Below are 6,040 nucleotides of genomic sequence, written 5' to 3'. Positions count from 1 at the left end.
CACCTTCACTTGGGAACGAAAACGGCATAGTTTTAATATCGCTCTTCTACATTCTCGTAACGTCCTCTCCCCGTGTGTGGAATCACCCTGGAACACGCCTATTCACAGATAGAAGTGATGCCACGCTCCTTTCAACATCCACTATCCTACAATGACCCAGCTACAACCCCAACATGTCACCAACCAAACCAACCAACACACACACCAGCACGACCAATGATAGGCCCAACACACACAACCACAACTACCACACAGAGCCGCACACACTCATCATGCTACACAAGCACCCACCATTCAAGGCGAGCACACACATTCCGCTGACTAGCTACATGCCCAACCACTCCTTCAATACCAAAACAAGCATATCCACAGACACACCAAACGTAGTTGCGATAGCGGTTAGTTGGAATAGGTGTGCTGATTGGTTGCAATGCCCCATGTTCCAACATCTCTTTTACTCACTTGTTGAGCAACACAGGGGCTTGTCCTGTTGTGTCGTGATGTGTTGTGTTATGTGTTACTTATTCAGAATATAGTTGTCGTGTGTTGCTTGGTGCCACCAGGATACATGCACAGACATGTGTGTGAACTGATCAATGCACACACAGGTATGCAACCCAATACACGTACACGTGTGGACACAGTTGTGAATTAAATGTGTTTGTGTGTCGCGGGTGCGAAGCATGTCGTCTAGTGAGGATTTCTGTTTCTCTGCTGATTGTTGAGAACTTGTTCATAATGTGTTGCTAATGATTTTAATAGTCTAACTCTTTAATTTTTCTGGGCCCCAGGAAGAGTAGCTTCTGCCTTGGCAGGGACTAAAGGGGCTCCATAATMAACCCCAGGAAGAGTAGCTGCTGCCTTGGCAGGGACGAAAGGGGATCCATAATAAACCCCGGGAAGAGTAGCTGCTGCCTTSGCAGGGACTAAATGAGATCCATAATAAACCTCGGGAAGAGTAGCTGCTGCCTTGGCAGGGACTAAAGGGGATCCATAATAAACCCCGGGAAGAGTAGCTGCTGCCTTGGCAGGGACTAAAGGGGATCCATAATAAATAACAGTTTGGTGGGTTAGAAAACCCTTCTAGCTGCAGACCCAGTGTGCTGGTTAGGTTAGCACCAGGCCAGGCTTCATCAGTTAGGGGGGGAAACACAGTGTGCTGGTTAGGTTATCACCAGGCCAGGCTTCATCAGTTAGGGGGGGAAACACAGTGTGCTGGTTAGGTTAGCACCAGGCCAGGCTTCATCAGTTAGGGGGGAAACACAGTGTGCTGGTTAGGTTAGCACCAGGCCAGGCTTCATTGTTTGGTCATGTGATTCCCTGGCTGCATGATGGAAGCCACTGAGGGAACCAGGGTTTCTAATTAATAATGAATGGAGAGAAAGACAGCAGACGCATGTTGCATTAAACAACTCACCATCTCTGTATGGAGACATTAGGACATTTTTTATGTTTTCATAAAAACAGACACTGTTTAGTTTGTATTTTTTAAGTCACTTCGAGGGTGTGAACCTGCTAAAGTTACAACAATGTGATTTTTTAAAATCCTTATCTGTTGACACCAGTACTGTCCTGAAGCCTGACTAGTCATGACTAGTAACAGCTTCCACTCCACATGTGAATGCCTATGTGATGCAGAACAGAGTGGGACAGAAACACCTGCAGGATAATGATGTTGAAGAACAGACGGCTCTCTTCCTTTACAAGACTGTGTCTGCGTCACAATTGGCACACTGTTTCCTATATAGTGCACTGGTGGGCCAGAGCACTACATAGGGAACAGGGTGCCATTTGGGATGCACCCTATGAGACACAAATCCTGCCTCTACTACTATCCAACGGTGTGGTTGCAGGGCTAGGACAGAAGACAAGATACACTTTCATCCTGTATCCCTCCATTTATTCCCAGCCAGAKTAGGGCAGAGTGTTTGCTGAGAGCTGTGTGACTAACAGTGTGCTGGTGGTACACACTACTCAGCTCTCCTGTGCCAGGAATGCGGAGGAGTCGTCTCTCAGATCAGTGCACAGCACAAGCACGGCCACAATTCTTTATTTCATCCAGGGGAAGGGAAAATGATTGTGAAATATATCACTAATCTCTTGTTTTTTTCCATTGGAGTATAATATACAGTGCAAGTCAGGGCCTGGGAAACGGCTTTTCATCAATGGTCTAATCTTCTTCCAAAACTGTATTACCCAGTTTCTCTATTATCCTACAGGGTGGGATGGATAAACATTGTTGGTATTTATCCTACAGCAGGATGGATAAACATTGTTGGGTATTATCCTAACAGTGGGATGGATAAACATTGTTAGGTATTATCCTATCCAGGCGGATGGATAAACAGTGTTCGGTATATATCCTACAGTGGGATGGATAAACATTGTTGGTATTATCCTACATGGGATGGATAAACATTGTTGGTATATATCCTACAGTGGGATGGATAACATTGTTGGTATTATCCTACAGTGGGATGGATAAACATTGTGGTATTATCCTACAATGGGCATGGATAAACATTGATTGGTAATTATTCCTACAGCGGAATGGATAAACATTGTTGGTATTATCCTACAGCGGGATGGATAAACATTGTTGGTAATTATCCTACAGCGGAATGGATTAAACATTGTTGGTATTATCCTACAGTGGATGGATAAACATTGTTGGTATTATCCTACAGCGGGATGGATAAAATTGTTTGGTATTTATCCTACAGGGGATGGATAACATTGTTGGTAATTATCCTACAGCGGGATGGATAAACATTGTTGGGTATTATCCTACAGCGGGGATGGATAAACATTGTTGGTATTATCCTACAGCGGGATGGATTAAACATTGTTGGTATTACCTACAGGATGGATAAACATTGTTGGTATTATCCTACACGGGATGGATAAAACATTGTTGGTATTATCCTACAGTGGGATGGATAAACATTGTTGGTATTATCCTACAGTGGGATGGATAAACATTGTTGGTATTATCCTACAGGGGGATGGTAAACATTGTTTGGTATTATCCTACAGTGGGATGGATAACATTGTTTGGTATTATCTCACAGTGGGATGGATAAACATTGTTGGTATTATCCTACAGGGATGGATAAACATTGTTGGTATTTCCTACAGGGATGGATAAACATTGTTGGTATAATCCACAGTGGGATGGATAAACATTGTTGGTATTATCCTACAGGGATGGATAAACATTGTTGGTATTATCCTACAGTGGGATGGATAAACATTGTTGGTATATCCTACAGTGGGATGGATAACAATTGTTGGTATTATCCTACAGTGGGATGGATAAACATTGTTGGTATTATCCTACAGTGGGATGGATAAACATTGTTGGTATTATCCTACAGTGGATGGATAAACTTTGTGTATTATCCTACAGTGGGATGGATAAACATTGTTGGTATATATCCTACAGTGGATGGATAAACATTGTTGGTATTATCCTTACAGCGGGATGGATAAACATTTTGGTATTATCCTACAGGGGATGGTAAACATTGTTGGTATTATCCTACAGCGGGATGGATAAACATTGTTGGTATTTATCCTACAGTGGGATGGATAAACATTGTTGGTATTATCCTACAGTGGGATGGATAAACATTGTTGGTATTATCTACAGGGATGGATAAACATTGTTGGTATTATCCTACAGTGGGATGGATAAACATTGTTTGGTATTATTCCTACAGCGGGATGGATAAACATGGTTGGTATTTATCCTACAGTGGGATGGATAAACATTGTTGGTATTGATCCTACAGGGATGGATAAACATTGTTGGTATTATCCTACAGTGGGATGGATTAAAACATTGTTGGTATTATCCTACAGTGGGATGGATAAACATTGTTGGTATTATCCTACAGTGGGATGGATAAACATTGTTGGTATTATCCTACAGCGGGATGGATAAACATTGTTGGTATTATCTACAGTGGGATGGATAAACAATTGTTGGGTATTATCCTACAGTGGGATGGATAACATTGTTGGTATTTCTACAGCGGTGGAAAACATTGTTGGATTATCCTACAGGGGATGGATAAACATTGTTGGTATTATCCTACAGCGGGATGGATAACATTGTTTGGTATTATCCTACAGTGGGATTGATAAACATTGTGTTGTATTATCCTACAGTGGGATGGGATAACATTGTTGGTATTATCCTACAGTGGGATGGAAAACATTGTTGGTATTATCCTACAGCGGGGATGGATAAACATTGTTGGTAATATCCTACAGCGGGATTGTCTTTCTGTCCATCCTGGTAGTTTCATGAAGAATACTTCAAAGTCAAGTCTTGATTGGCTGGACCGACCTCGCTCATGTACTGTAGTTCCTCATACAACCGCTGTGTCTCCACCGAGAGAGGACGGTCTAGTCAATTAAGGCTTGCAGACTAGAGACTACGGTCACGTAGAAACAGCTGAAGACAGCAGCATCACAGCAACATTTGTTTACGGCAGCAGCAGGAAACCGAGGGGCTAATATGAAGCAGAACGTTGTAATGTTCACAGATTCATTTCTGAGGTTGCATCACAAATGGCACCCTATTCCCATATTAGGGCACTACTTTTGACCAGATCCTTATGGGCACTGATCAAAAGTAGTGCACTGTATAGGGTACATGGTGTCATCTGGGATGCAATGGAGTCATACGCCTCATAGAAAAGATTATTCAAATGTCTCTGTCAGCCAGAAAGCTCTCCAGGGAGATAATGATAGCCATGTGTGACAGGCCCTCTGTCCCTGGCAGCACAGCACCTCGTAACGTCTGGTAATATATCGAGAGCCCAACAATAATGACAGCCTCCACACCACAGTCAGAAATACTTTCCCCTTAAAAAGATGCAGTGGTCAAGTGGTAAATCCAGTGCTTTTGGCAACGTACTCATGAGATAATGTCTTGTGAAGTATGAAGTCAGCACAGACAGCCTGTATCAGCCTGGAACGGATCGTTTACGTCCCAAATGCGTCCCTATTCCTTATGTAGTGCACTTCATAGATAATAGGGTAATTTGGGATACAAACATTGTGTCGGCTCCCATGGGCAGCAGAGCCTTCTGGGTAATTTGACTATGGTATGGTATTGGTGGTGTGGTGTGGTTGGGTAGGGGATTAGAAGACACTAAATAAATACAGGCCATCATATCATATGTTCACTCTGACAACGAACGAACCCCCAATGATTTCCACAAAATGCCAACATCTTGTTCCGCTAAAACAAAATTGTTTCCACCTTTTGATAGTCCACCTTTCGATGGTCCACAAAATCTCTTATCCAAAAAACTGTGACTTCAAGATCTCCACAAGCACAAGCTCAACCTCAAGGTTTATATCAATAGATCAGGGGAGAGCGCTAACGCCAGTCCCCACAACACTACCATAATTGCAATCGAGCATTTCGCATTTGGAATTGCAGGGTCAGCACAGCCACAGTGCATGGCTGAGGCCTCGGCCCTGGGTGAACAGCCTCTTGATCACACGGTACTCCCTTGCCAGGTAAGTATGACTGTTTTAAATCGTGGAGGCAAGTCTCTCAGTGCCAACATTTTACCGTCTAACGGTTAACCACTTTGTTTCTGATAAGATTCAGCATCGACTTCGAACCGCGTGAAATGCCATTTAGAGAAATGCGACCTTGCAGACAGAGTGGTTGAAAAAGTTGTTTATTTTGTTTACTAGGATTATATCAGTGAACCACTAGAATTCCCATCATGCAACACTGCTAGAAAAAAATCACAATGACTGTTTAATATCTTACTTAAACCTGGTCTCGATATCACAAATGTAATGCGATATGACGACAATACAGTCACATTCAGACACACACACAGACAAATGCATGAAACCAATTGATTTCGTATCGATAACATCTCACCAATATCATCTCGGTGCTTTTGATTTACTCCGTAAAGAAGGGTGTAATCCCACCATTGGAAAACACAGGGCCATCAGACATCCAGTCCAGTTCCTCTCCTCACCAGCTTAATCTCTGATCATT

The 6,040-nt window shown here is 42.8% G+C and overlaps 1 non-coding gene across 1 annotated transcript; it reads right to left on the bottom strand.

The window, feature by feature from the left end:
* Positions 1 to 5,383: 5,383 nt before the first annotated feature.
* On the bottom strand, positions 5,384 to 5,546 carry LOC112070470 (U1 spliceosomal RNA). Its single transcript, XR_002893908.1, has one exon. It is a non-coding gene; the product is annotated as a U1 spliceosomal RNA (small nuclear RNA).
* Positions 5,547 to 6,040: the final 494 nt, after the last annotated feature.

The sequence above is a fragment of the Salvelinus sp. IW2-2015 genome, unplaced genomic scaffold, assembly GCF_002910315.2.
Source record: "Salvelinus sp. IW2-2015 unplaced genomic scaffold, ASM291031v2 Un_scaffold1334, whole genome shotgun sequence".
NCBI lineage: Eukaryota > Metazoa > Chordata > Actinopteri > Salmoniformes > Salmonidae > Salvelinus > Salvelinus sp. IW2-2015.
Note: the sequence above shows the minus strand (reverse complement) of the source record. Positions and strands in the feature narration are given on the sequence as shown.